Consider the following 14,957-nt stretch of genomic DNA (forward strand, 5'->3'; position numbering starts at 1 on the left):
ATGGTTACAACTGTTCTCTCTACATGTGTAAACAGTTTTGATGGTTACGAATGTTCTCTCTACATGTGTAACAGTTCTAATGGTTACGACTGTTCTCTCTACATATGTAACTGTTTTAATGCTTACGACTGTTCTCTCCACATGTGTAAACAGTTTTTATGGTTACGACTGTTCTCTCTACATGTGTAACAGTTCTAATGGTTATGACTGTTCTCTATACATGTGTAACAGTTCTAATGGTTACGACTGTTCTCTCTACATGTCTAACAGTTCTAATGGTTACGACTGTTCTCTCTACATGTGTAAACAGTTTTAATGGTTGCTACAGTTCTCACTACCTATTTAAACAGTTTTATTGGTTACGACTGTTCTCTCTACATATATAAATAATTTTAATAGTTGCGACTGTATTCACTACGTATTTAAACAGTTTTAATGGATACGACTGTTCTCTCTACATATGTAAATAGTTCTAATGGTTGCGACTGTTCTCTCTGCATGTGTAACAGTTCTAATGGTTACGACTGTTCTCTCTACATGTGTAAACAGTTTTAATGGTTACGACTGTTCTCTCTACATGTGTAACAGTTTTAATGGTTGCAACAGTTCTCACTACGTATTTAAACAGTTTTAATGGTTACGACTGTTCTCTCTACATATATAAACAATTTTAATGGTTGCGACTGTATTCACTACGTATTTAAACAGTTTTAATGGATACGACTGTTCTCTCTACATATGTAAACAATTTTAATGGTTGCGACTGTTCTCACCACGTATTTAAACAGTTTTAATGGTTACGTCTGATTTCTCTACTTATGTAAACAGTTTTAGTGGTTGTGACTGTTCTCTATATATGTAAATAGTTCTAATGGTTGCGACTGTTCTCTCTACATGTGTAACAGTTCTAATGGTTACGACTGTTCTCTCTACATATGTAAACAGTTTTAATTGTTACGACTGTTCTCTCTACATGTGTAACAGTTCTAATGGTTACGACTGTTCTCTCTACATGTGTAACAGTTCTAATAGTTGCAACTGTTCTCACTACGTATTTAAACAGTTTTAATGGTTACGACTCTTCTCTCAACATATGTAAACAGTTTTAATGGTTACGACTGTTCTCTCTATATGTGTAAACAGTTTTAATGGTTGCGACTGTTCTCTCTACATATGTAAACAGTTTTAATGGTTACGACTGTTCTCTTTACATGTGTAAACAGTTTTGATGGTTACGACTGTTCACTCTACATGTGTAAACAGTTTTGATGGTTACGACTGTTCTCTCTACATGTGTAACAGTTATAATGGTTACGACTGTTCTCTCTACATGTGTAACAGTTATAATGGTTACGACTGTTCTCTCTACATCTGTAAACAGTTTTAATGGTTACGACTGTTCTCTCTACATGTGTAACAGTTCTAATGGTTACGACTGTTCTCTCTACATGTGTAACAGTTCTAATGGTTACGACTGTTCTCTCTACATGTGTAAACAGTTCTAATGGTTACGACTGTTCTCTCTACATGTGTAGTGTAACAGTTCTAATGGTTACGACTGTTCTCTCGACATGTGTAACAGTTCTAATGGTTACGACTGTTCTCTATACATGTGTAACAGTTCTAATGGTTACGACTGTTCTCTATACATGTGTAACAGTTCTAATGGTTGCAACTGTTCTCACTACGTATTTAAACCGTTTTAATGGTTACGACTGTTCTCTCAACATATGTAAACAGTTTTAATGGTTACGACTGTTTTCTCTACATGTGTAAACAGTTTTAATGGTTGCGACTGTTCTCTCTACATGTGTAAACAGTTTTGATGGTTATGAATGTTCTCTCTACATGTGTAACAGTTCTAATGGTTGCAACTGTTCTCACTACGTATTTAAACAGTTTTAATGGTTACGACTCTTCTCTCAACATATGTAAACAGTTTTGATGGTTACGACTGTTCTCTCTACGTGTGTAAACAGTTTTGATGGTTACGACTGTTCTCTCTACATGTGTAACAGTTCTAATGGTTACGACTGTTTTCTCTACATATGTAAACTGTTTTAATGGTTACGACTGTTCTCTCTACATGTGTAAACAGTTTTAATGGTTACGACTGTTCTCTCTACATGTGTAACAGTTCTAATGGTTACGACTCTTCTCTCAACATATGTAAACAGTTTTGATGGTTACGACTGTTCTCTCTACATGTGTAAACAGTTTTGATGGTTACGACTGTTCTCTCTACATGTGTAACAGTTCTAATGGTTACGACTGTTCTCTCTACATATGTAAACTGTTTTAATGGTTACGACTGTTCTCTCTACATGTGTAAACAGTTTTAATGGTTACGACTGTTCTCTCTACATGTGTAACAGTTCTAATGGTTACGACTGTTTTCTCTATATGTGTAACAGTTCTAATGGTTAAGACTTCTCTCTACATGTGTAATAGTTCTAATGGTTACGACTGCTCTGTCTATATGTGTAACAGTTCTAATGGTTGCAACTGTTCTCACTACGTATTTAAACAGTTTTAATGGTTACGACTGTTCTCTCTACATGTGTAAACAGTTTTAATGGTTGCGACTGTTCTCTCTACATATCTAAACAGTTTTAATTGTTGCGACTTTCCTCTACATGTGTAACAGTTCTAATGGTTACGACTGTTCTCTCTACATGTGTAAACAGTTCTAATGGTTACGACTGTTCTCTCTACATTTGTAACAGTTCTAATGGTTGCTACTTTTCTCTTTACATGTGTAACAGTTCTAATGGTTACGACTGTTTTTTCTACATGTGTAAACAGTTCTAATGGTTACGACTGTTCTCTCTACATGTGTAAACAGTTCTAATGGTTACGACTGTTCTCTCTTCATGTGTAAACAGTTGTAATGGTTACGACTGTTCTCTCTACATGTGTAAACAGTTCTAATCGTTATGACTGTTCACTCTGCATGTGTAACAGTTCTACTGGTTGCGACTTTTCTCTACATGTGTAACAGTTCTAATGGTTACGACTGTTCTCTCTACATGTGTAAACAGTTCTAATGGTTACGACTGTTCTCTCTACATTTGTAACAGTTCTAATGGTTGCTACTTTTCTCTCTACATGGGTAACAGTTCTAATGGTTACGACTGTTCTTTCCCAAAACTATTAAAACTGTTTACATACGTAGAGAGAACAGTCGCAACCATTGAAACAGTTTTAACAGTTGGAATAATTCTCTCGCTACATGTTTAAACAGTTTTAACGATTTCGACCGTTCTCTCTATACTTTAAACAGTTTGACTAGAGTTCTCTACATATATAAACAGCATTAACATTCTGGTAAGAGTTTTTTATATATTTAAACAGTTTTAAAAAATTGGCAGGGAACTGTACATGTTTATACAGTATTAATAGTTGAGACACTATTGGCAGAGAACTGTACATGTTTATACAGTATTAATAGTTGAGACACTATTGGCAGAGAACTGTACATGTTTATACAGTATTAATAGTTGAGACACTATTGGCAGAGAACTGTACATGTTTATACAGTATTAATAGTTGAGACACTATTGGCAGAGAACTGTACATGTTTGTACAGTATTAATAGTTGAGACACTATTGGTAGAGAACTGTACATGTTTATACAGTATTAATAGTTGAGACACTATTGGCAGAGAACTGTACATGTTTATACAGTATTAATAGTTGAGACACTATTGGTAGAGAACTGTACATGTTTATACAGTATTAATAGTTGAGACACTATTGGCAGAGAACTGTACATGTTTATACAGTATTAATAGTTGAGACACTATTGGCAGAGAACTGTACATGTTTATACAGTATTAATAGTTGAGACACTGTTGGCAGAGAACTGTACATGTTTATACAGTATTAATAGTTGAGACACTATTGGCAGAGAACTGTACATGTTTATACAGTATTAATAGTTGAGACACTATTGGCAGAGAACTGTACATGTTTATACAGTATTAATAGTTGAGACACTATTGGCAGAGAACTGTACATGTTTATACAGTATTAATAGTTGAGACACTATTGGTAGAGAACTGTACATGTTTATACAGTATTGATAGTTGAGACACTATTGGCAGAGAACTGTACATGTTTATACAGTATTAATAGTTGAGACACTATTGGCAGAGAACTGTACATGTTTATACAGTATTGATAGTTGAGACACTATTGGCAGAGAACTGTACATGTTTATACAGTATTAATAGTTGAGACACTATTGGCAGAGAACTGTACATGTTTATACAGTATTAATAGTTGAGACACCATTGGCAGAGAACTGTACATGTTTATACAGTATTAATAGTTGAGACACTATTGGCAGAGAACTGTACATGTTTATACAGTATTAATAGTTGAGACACTATTGGCAGAGAACTGTACATGTTTATACAGTATTAATAGTTGAGACACTATTGGCAGAGAACTGTACATGTTTATACAGTATTAATAGTTGAGACACTATTGGCAGAGAACTGTACATGTTTATACAGTATTAATAGTTGAGACACTATTGGCAGAGAACTGTACATGTTTGTACAGTATTAAGAGTTGAGACACTATTGGCAGAGAACTGTACATGTTTATACAGTATTAATAGTTGAGACACTATTGGCAGAGAACTGTACATATTTATACAGTATTAATAGTTGAGACACTATTGGCAGAGAACTGTACATGTTTATACAGTATTAATAGTTGAGACACTATTGGCAGAGAACTGTACATGTTTATACAGTATTAATAGTTGAGACACTATTGGTAGAGAACTGTACATGTTTATACAGTATTGATAGTTGAGACACTATTGGCAGAGAACTGTACATGTTTATACAGTATTAATAGTTGAGACACTATTGGCAGAGAACTGTACATGTTTATACAGTATTGATAGTTGAGACACTATTGGCAGAGAACTGTACATGTTTATACAGTATTAATAGTTGAGACACTATTGGCAGAGAACTGTACATGTTTATACAGTATTAATAGTTGAGACACTATTGGCAGAGAACTGTACATGTTTATACAGTATTAATAGTTGAGACACTATTGGCAGAGAACTGTACATGTTTATACAGTATTAATAGTTGAGACACTATTGGCAGAGAACTGTACATGTTTATACAGTATTAATAGTTGAGACACTATTGGCAGAGAACTGTACATGTTTATACAGTATTGATAGTTGAGACACTATTGGCAGAGAACTGTACATGTTTATACAGTATTGATAGTTGAGACACTATTGGCAGAGAACTGTACATGTTTATACAGTATTGATAGTTGAGACACTATTGGCAGAGAACTGTACATGTTTATACAGTATTGATAGTTGAGACACTATTGGCAGAGAACTGTACATGTTTATACAGTATTAATAGTTGAGACACTATTGGCAGAGAACTGTACATGTTTATACAGTATTAATAGTTGAGACACTATTGGCAGAGAACTGTACATGTTTATACAGTATTAATAGTTGAGACACTATTGGCAGAGAACTGTACATGTTTATACAGTATTAATAGTTGAGACACTATTGGCAGAGAACTGTACATGTTTATACAGTATTAATAGTTGAGACACTATTGGCAGAGAACTGTACATGTTTATACAGTATTGATAGTTGAGACACTATTGGCAGAGAACTGTACATGTTTATACAGTATTAATAGTTGAGACACTGTTGGCAGAGAACTGTACATGTTTATACAGTATTAATAGTTGAGACACTGTTGGTAGAGAACTGTACATGTTTATACAGTATTAATAGTTGAGACACTATTGGCAGAGAACTGTACATGTTTATACAGTATTAATAGTTGAGACACTATTGGCAGAGAACTGTACATGTTTATACAGTATTAATAGTTGAGACACTGTTGGCAGAGAACTGTACATGTTTATACAGTATTAATAGCTGAGACACTATTGGCAGAGAACTGTACATGTTTATACAGTATTAATAGTTGAGACACTATTGGCAGAGAACTGTACATGTTTATTAATAGTTGAGACACTTTTCTATATTTTTTTAACCATTTCTAACGTCTGGAAAGTTCACTACACGTTTAGACATTTTCATCACGTAGGACAGTTCTCTCTACACGTTTCAACTGTTTTAACGGAGTGAGGAGAATTCTCTACACGTTTTAAGTATTTTAACAGTTTGGACAGTATTTTCTGCACGTTTAGACAGTTCTAACGATTGGGAAGTGTCTTGATCAATCACTAATAATCCAAATGTTTTGATTAATTACCAAGAACCCTAAAGCATAGTGGATTATGTAAAGTTTTGTATTTATAAGTGCCACATGATTAATGTGAAAGTTCTCTTTACCTGTGACACGTGGTTTATTTTAAAGCTTTTTTTTATATATGCTACGTGAATTACAGTAAGTCTTATTTTGTAAATTACTTTCCAGCCAATCTCCGCAATAATGGTTGTAAATGGTTATTTTAATACTAAATGATAAATCTATATTTTAACTTTATATAAGTGGTCATATTGTTCCATACAAACAAATATTTAATACTAAATGATAAATCTGTATTTTAACTTTATATTAGTGGTCATATTGTTCTATACAAACAAATACCAATGTCAAATTATTTCATTTTCTGATAAGATGAACGATTCAGGTCTTATTAAGATGTTAAATTATCTCATTAATTGACATGAAGACGTTTAATCTTCCATTAACACTGTTAACTGACCTCGTAGGTTGAACGAAAATATTGTAGTTAAAGTATATATCTCTGTGTAAGATTCACAGATTTCAGATCCAGTAAATACCTCTGTGTAAGATTAACATATTTCAGTTCCAGTATATACCTCTGTGTAAGATTAACAGATTTCAGTTCCAGTAAATATCTCTGTGTAAGATTAACAGATTTCAGTTCCAGTAAATATCTCTGTGTAAGATTAACAGATTTCAGTTCCAGTAAATATCTCTGTGTAAGATTAACAGATTTCAGTTCCAGTAAATATCTCTGTAAGATTAACAGATTTCAATTCCAGTAAATACCTCTATGTAAGATTAACAGACTTCAGTTCCAGTAAATATCTCTGTGTAAGATTAATAGATTTCAGTTCCAATAAATATTTCTGTGTAAGATTCACAGATTTCAGTTTTAGTAAATATCTCTGTGTAAGATTAACAGATTTAAGTTCCAGTAAATATCTCTGTGTAAGATTAACATATTTCAGTACCAGTAAATTCCTCTGTGTAAGATTAACACATTTCAGTTCCAGTAAATATCTCTGTGAGATTCACAGATTTCAGTTCCAGTAAATATGTCTGTAAGATTCACAGATTTCAGTTCCAGTATATACCTCTGTGTAAGATTAACAGATTTCAGTTCCAGTAAATATCTCTGTGTAAGATTAACAGATTTCAGTTCCAGTAAATATCTCTGTGTAAGATTAACAGATTTCAGTTCCAGTAAATATCTCTGTAAGATTCACAGATTTCAGTTCCAGTAAATATCTCTGTGTAAGATTAACAGATTTCAGTTCCAGTAAATATCTCTGTGTAAGATTAGCAGATTTCAGTTCCAGTAAATATCTCTGTGTAAAATTAACAGATTTCAGTTCCAGTATATACCTCTGTGTGAGATTCACAGATTTCAGTTCCAGTAAATATCTGTGTGTAAGATTCACAGATTTCAGATCCAGTAAATATCTCTGTGTAAGATTCACAGATTTCAGTTCCAGTAAATATCTCTGTGTAAGATTCACAGATTTCAGTTCCAGTAAATGTCTCTGTGTAAGATTAACAGATTTCAGTGCCAGTAAATATCTCTGTGTAAGATTCACAGATTTATATCCAGAAATATCTCTGTGTATGATTCACAGATTTCAGTTCCAGTAAATATCTCTGTGTAAGATTCACAGATTTCAGTTCCAGTAAATATCTCTGTGTAAGATTCACAGATTTCAGTTCCAGTAAATATCTCTGTGTAAGATTAACATATTTCAGTTCCAGTAAATATCTCTGTGTGAGATTCACAGATTTCAGTTCCAGTAAATATCTCTGTGTAAGATTAACATATTTCAGTTCAAGTAAATATCTGTGTGTAAGATTCACAGATTTCAGTTCCAGTATATACCTCTGTGTAAGATTAACATATTTCAGTTCCAGTAAATATCTCTCTGTAAGATTAACAGATTTCAGTTTCAGTAAATATCTCTGTAAGATTCACAGATTTCAGTTCCAGTATATACCTCTGTGTAAGATTAACAGATTTCAGTTCCAGTAAATATCTCTGTGTAAGATTAACAGATTTCAGTTCCAGTAAATATCTCTGTGTAAGATTAACAGATTTCAATTCCAGTAAATATTTCTGTAAGATTCACAGATTTCAGTTCCAGTAAATATCTCTGTGTAAGATTAACAGATTTCAGTTCCAGTAAATATCTCTGTGTAAGATTAACAGATTTCAGTTCCAGTAAATATCTCTGTGTAAGATTAGCAGATTTCAGTTCCAGTAAATATCTCTGTGTAAAATTAACAGATTTCAGTTCCAGTATATACCTCTGTGTGAGATTCACAGATTTCAGTTCCAGTAAATATCTCTGTGTAAGATTCACAGATTTCAGTTCCAGTAAATGTCTCTGTGTAAGATTAACAGATTTCAGTGCCAGTAAATATCTCTGTGTAAGATTCACAGATTTATATCCAGAAATATCTCTGTGTATGATTCACAGATTTCAGTTCCAGTAAATATCTCTGTGTAAGATTCACAGATTTCAGTTCCAGTAAATATCTCTGTGTAAGATTCACAGATTTCAGTTCCAGTAAATATCTCTGTGTAAGATTAACATATTTCAGTTCCAGTAAATATCTCTGTGTGAGATTCACAGATTTCAGTTCCAGTAAATATCTCTGTGTAAGATTAACATATTTCAGTTCAAGTAAATATCTGTGTGTAAGATTCACAGATTTCAGTTCCAGTATATACCTCTGTGTAAGATTAACATATTTCAGTTCCAGTAAATATCTCTCTGTAAGATTAACAGATTTCAGTTTCAGTAAATATCTCTGTAAGATTCACAGATTTCAGTTCCAGTATATACCTCTGTGTAAGATTAACAGATTTCAGTTCCAGTAAATATCTCTGTGTAAGATTAACAGATTTCAGTTCCAGTAAATATCTCTGTGTAAGATTAACAGATTTCAATTCCAGTAAATATTTCTGTAAGATTCACAGATTTCAGTTCCAGTAAATATCTCTGTGTAAGATTAACAGATTTCAGTTCCAGTAAATATCTCTGTGTAAGATTAACAGATTTCAGTTCCAGCAAATATCTCTGTGTAAGATTAGCAGATTTCAGTTCCAGTAAATATCTCTGTGTAAAATTAACAGATTTCAGTTCCAGTATATACCTCTGTGTGAGATTCACAGATTTCAGTTCCAGTAAATATCTGTGTGTAAGATTCACACATTTCAGATCCAGTAAATATCTCTGTGTAAGATTCACAGATTTCAGTTCCAGTAAATATCTCTGTGTAAGATTCACAGATTTCAGTTCCAGTAAATGTCTCTGTGTAAGATTAACAGATTTCAGTGCCAGTAAATATCTCTGTGTAAGATTCACAGATTTATATCCAGAAATATCTCTGTGTATGATTCACAGATTTCAGTTCCAGTAAATATTTCTGTGTAAGATTCACAGATTTCAGTTCCAGTAAATATCTCTGTGTAAGATTAACATATTTCAGTTCCAGTAAATATCTCTGTGTGAGATTCACAGATTTCAGTTCCAGTAAATATCTCTGTGTAAGATTAACAGATTTCAGTTCCAGTATATACCTCTGTGTGAGATTCACAGATTTCAGTTCCAGTATATACCTCTGTGTGAGATTCACAGATTTCAGATCCAGTAAATATCTCTGTGTAAGATTCACAGATTTCAGTTCCAGTAAATATCTCTGTGTAAGATTCACAGATTTCAGTTCCAGTAAATGTCTCTGTGTAAGATTAACAGATTTCAGTGCCAGTAAATATCTCTGTGTAAGATTCACAGATTTATATCCAGAAATATCTCTGTGTATGATTCACAGATTTCAGTTCCAGTAAATATCTCTGTGTAAGATTCACAGATTTCAGTTCCAGTAAATATCTCTGTGTAAGATTCACAGATTTCAGTTCCAGTAAATATCTCTGTGTAAGATTAACATATTTCAGTTCCAGTAAATATCTCTGTGTGAGATTCACAGATTTCAGTTCCAGTAAATATCTCTGTGTAAGATTAACATATTTCAGTTCAAGTAAATATCTGTGTGTAAGATTCACAGATTTCAGTTCCAGTATATACCTCTGTGTAAGATTAACATATTTCAGTTCCAGTAAATATCTCTCTGTAAGATTAACAGATTTCAGTTTCAGTAAATATCTCTGTAAGATTCACAGATTTCAGTTCCAGTATATACCTCTGTGTAAGATTAACAGATTTCAGTTCCAGTAAATATCTCTGTGTAAGATTAACAGATTTCAGTTCCAGTAAATATCTCTGTGTAAGATTAACAGATTTCAATTCCAGTAAATATTTCTGTAAGATTCACAGATTTCAGTTCCAGTAAATATCTCTGTGTAAGATTCACAGATTTCAGTTTCAGTAAATATCTCTGTAAGATTCACAGATTTCAGTTCCAGTAAATATCTCTATAAGATTCACAGATTTCAGTTCCAGTAAATATCTCTGTGTAAGATTAACGGATTTCAGTTTTAGTAGATATCTCTGTGTAAGATTAACAGATTTCAGTTCCAGTATATATCTCTGTGTAAGATTAACAGATTTCAGTTCCAGTAAATATCTATGTGTAAGATTCACAGATTTCAGTTCCAGTAAATATCTCTGTAAGATTAACAGATTTCAGTTCCAGTAAATATCTCTGTGTAAGATTAACAGATTTCAGTTTTAGTAGATATCTCTGTGTAAGATTAACAGATTTCAGTTCCAGTAAATGTCTCTGTGTAAGATTCACAGATTTCAGTTCCAGTAAATATCTCTGTGTAAGATTAACAGATTTCAGTTCCAGTAAATATCTATGTGTAAGATTCACAGATTTCAGTTCCAGTAAATATCTATGTGTAAGATTCACAGATTTCAGTTCCAGTAAATATCTCTGTGTAAGATTAACAGATTTCAGTTCCAGTAAATATCTCTGTGTAAGATTAACAGATTTCAGTTCCAGTAAATATCTCTGTGTAAGATTAACATATTTCAGTTCCAGTATATATCTCTCTGTAAGATTAACATATTTCAGTTCCAGTAAATGTCTCTGTGTAAGATTCACAGATTTCAATTCCAGTAAATATCTCTGTGTAAGATTAACAGATTTCAGTTCCAGTATATACCTCTGTGTAAGATTAACAGATTTCAGTTCCAGTAAATATCTATGTGTAAGATTAACAGATTTCAGTTCCAGTAAATATCTCTGTGTAAGATTAACAGATTTCAGTTCCAGTAAATATCTGTGTGTAAGATTAACAGATTTCAGTTCCAGTAAATATCTGTGTGTAAGATTAACAGATTTCAGTTTTAGTAGATATCTCTGTGTAAGATTAACAGATTTCAGTTCCAGTAAATATCTCTGTGTAAGATTAACAGATTTCAGTTCCAGTATATACCTCTGTGTAAGATTAATAGATTTCAGTTTCAGTAAATATCTCTGTGTAAGATTAACAGGAACCTTCACGTAATTGTTAATTTCATGAGTCACAGTTGACTGATTCAACAGATATAAAAAAATGTAACACAATGTGTTAAGAGATCTTTCCAGGACCTATAAAGTTATCATATGTTTAGTATTTATTGTTTCATATCTTTGGCCTATTAGTGATATAAAATGTCGTGGTGGGAACTGAGTTTGAGTCAAATAATGAATGGTTTATTCTTCCTTAGTGTTGGTAAACCATAAATTAGAACGAGGTATGTCTTGAAGATGTCTAGTAAGACGAATTATAAGTGAATTTCGACCAACCCAGTGTATGTAATAATTTAATCAGTAATTCTACAGGGTTACAAATGATAGGTTGTTGAACAAACAGAAATAAAAATTGCTTTTTAAAGTTTTGATTACTGTAGTTCATTTTACAAACTACCCATATTTGTTCCTTGATTTATCAAATATTAATTATAATGTGGCTCGTATGTTGTTTCGAAGTCTACCTCTCATATAGTAATCCTATTGTCGTCACTTATTTAAGTGTATTTTGTATCCCTGAAGAGAAATATTTTGGCTTAAAAACTTTAAAATATTTAAACGTATAGACAGAAATGTCCCAACTATTAAATATATTTAAACGTATAGAGCGAACTGTCCCAACCATTAAAAGTTTTTAAACGTATAGAGAGAATTGTTCCAACTTTTAAAATATTTAAACGTATAGAGCGAACTGTCCCAACCATTAAAGTTTTAAACGTATAGAGAGAAATGTCCCAACTATTAAATATATTTAAACGTATAGAGCGAACTATCCCAACCATTAAAAGTTTTTAAACGTATAGAGAGAATTGTTCCAACTTTTAAAATATTTAAACGTATAGAGCGAACTGTCCCAACCATTAAAAGTTTTTAAACGTATAGAGAGAAATGTCCCAACTATTAAATATATTTAAACGTATAGAGCGAACTGTCCCAACCATTAAAAGTTTTTAAACGTATAGAGAGAAATGTCCCAACTATTAAATATATTTAAACGTATAGAGCGAACTGTCCCAACCATTAAAAGTTTTTAAACGTATAGAGAGAATTGTCCAACTTTTAAAATATTTAAACGTATAGAGCGAACTGTCCCAACCATTAAAAGTTTTTAAACGTATAGAGAGAAATGTCCCAACTATTAACTATATTTAAACGTATAGAGCGAACTGTCCGAACCATTAAGTTTTTAAACGTATAGAGAGAATTGTTCCAACTTTTAAAATATTTAAACGTATATAGCGAACTGTCCCAACCATTAAAAGTTTTTAAACGTATAGAGAGAAATGTCTCAACTATTAAATATATTTAAACGTATAGAGAGAAATGTCCCAACTATTAAATATATTTAAACGTAGAGAGCGAACTGTCCCAACCAATAAAAGTTTTTAAACGTATAGAGAGAAATATCCCAATTATTAAATATATTTAAACGTATAGAGCGAACTGTCCAAACCATTAAAACTTTTTAAACGTGTAGAGAGAAATGTCCCAACTATTAAATATATTTAAACGTATAGAGCGAACTGTCCCAACCATTAAAAGTTTTTAAACGTATAGAGAGAATTGTTCCAACTTTTAAAATATTTAAACGCATAGAGCGAACTGTCCCAACCATTAAAAGTTTTTAAACGTATAGAGAGAAATGTCCCAACTATTAGAAATATATAAACGTATAGAGCGAACTGTCCCAACCATTAAAAGTTTTTAAACGTATAGAGAGAATTGTTCCAACTATTAAATATATTTAAACGTATAGAGCGAACTGTCCAAACCATTAAAACTTTTTAAACGTGTAGAGAGAAATGTCCCAATTATTAAATATATTTAAACGTATAGAGCGAACTGTCCCACCATTAAAAGTTTTTAAACGTATAGAGAGAATTGTTCCAACTTTTAAAATATTTAAACGCATAGAGCGAACTGTCCCAACCATTAAAAGTTTTTAAACGTATAGAGAGAAATGTCCCAACTATTAAAAATATTTAAACGTATAGACTGAACGGTCTGAATCATTAAAATTAGTTAAACTTGTAGAGAGAACTGTCCTAACCATTAAATGATTTAAACGTATATAGAGAACTGTCCCAAGTATTCAAAATATTTAAACATATATAGAGAATTGTCCCAACCATTAAATGATTTAAACGTATATAGAGAACTGTCCCAAGTATTCAAAATATTTAAACATATATAGAGAATTGTCCCAACCATTAAATGATTTAAACGTATATAGAGAACTGTCCCATGTATTCAAGATATTTAAACATATATATAGAGAACTGTCCCAAGTATTCAAAATACTTAAACATTGATATTGTCTCAACCATTAAATGAGTTAAACGTATTTAGAGAACTGTCCCATGTATTACAGATATTTAAACATATATAGAAAACTGTCCCAACCATTAAATGATTTAAACGTATATAGAGAACTGTCCCAAGTGTTCAAAATATTTAAACATATAGAGAGAACTGTCCTAACCATTAAAAGTATTTAAACTTGTTGAGAGAACTGTTCCAACCCTTTAAATATGTCCTAACAATTACAAGTGTTTAACGCACCAACCGTATCATAACTATTGATATATATAAAAACAAATATACTGTTTACAAAATAATGTGTTATAATAACACGTAACGCACATAACATTTCAGTAAACAACACAGTTTCAACACTTACCGTGTTCTTCAGTGATGTACGAAAACTTTTGGAGACATGAAAACAGAATTCACTCGAAGAACAACTGAAGACAGAAGCCAAGTTGTTCAGTGCCTGCAACTGTCTGGAACAAAGACAGAAGCCAAGTTGTTCAGTGCCTGTATGTTGTAGTGCTTCATCAGTTAGTGTTTAGCAGTACTTGGTTAAATAGATTATCGAATCACTGTGCAACATTTCATAAAGATACACGTGTTATGACCGAGTTAGACTTGAAGTTTTAATAAGAAAATGGTTCTAATTAAACATTAAATGTGAAACTGGATCTAATTAGACTTGAAATGGGTTAAGGCATTCGACTCGTAATCTGAGGGCGCATCAAACATGCTCGCCCTTTCAACCGTGGGGGCGTTATTATGTTACGGTCAATTCCACTATTCGTTGGTACTAAGAGTAGCCCAAAAGTTGGCGGTGGGTGGTGATGACTAGCTGCCTTCCCTCTAGTCTTACATTGCTAAATTAGGGACGGCTCGGTGCAGTGGGCTAACAACCTGCTC

At 32.4% G+C, this 14,957-nt stretch overlaps 1 pseudogene across 1 annotated transcript in view; it reads right to left on the bottom strand.

Annotated features, from left to right (window-relative positions):
• Window positions 1-14,583, bottom strand: part of LOC143228657 (transient receptor potential protein-like) — a 50,488-nt pseudogene extending 35,905 nt beyond the window's left edge. Inside the window, exon 1 of the transcript XR_013015382.1 lies at window positions 14,425-14,583. The product of XR_013015382.1 is annotated as a transient receptor potential protein-like (transcript). The remainder of the gene's footprint in view (window positions 1-14,424) is intronic.
• Between the last annotated feature and the right edge of the window lie 374 nt (window positions 14,584-14,957).

This window comes from Tachypleus tridentatus, chromosome 10 (assembly GCF_004210375.1).
Source record: "Tachypleus tridentatus isolate NWPU-2018 chromosome 10, ASM421037v1, whole genome shotgun sequence".
In the NCBI taxonomy this organism is placed as follows: domain Eukaryota; kingdom Metazoa; phylum Arthropoda; class Merostomata; order Xiphosura; family Limulidae; genus Tachypleus; species Tachypleus tridentatus.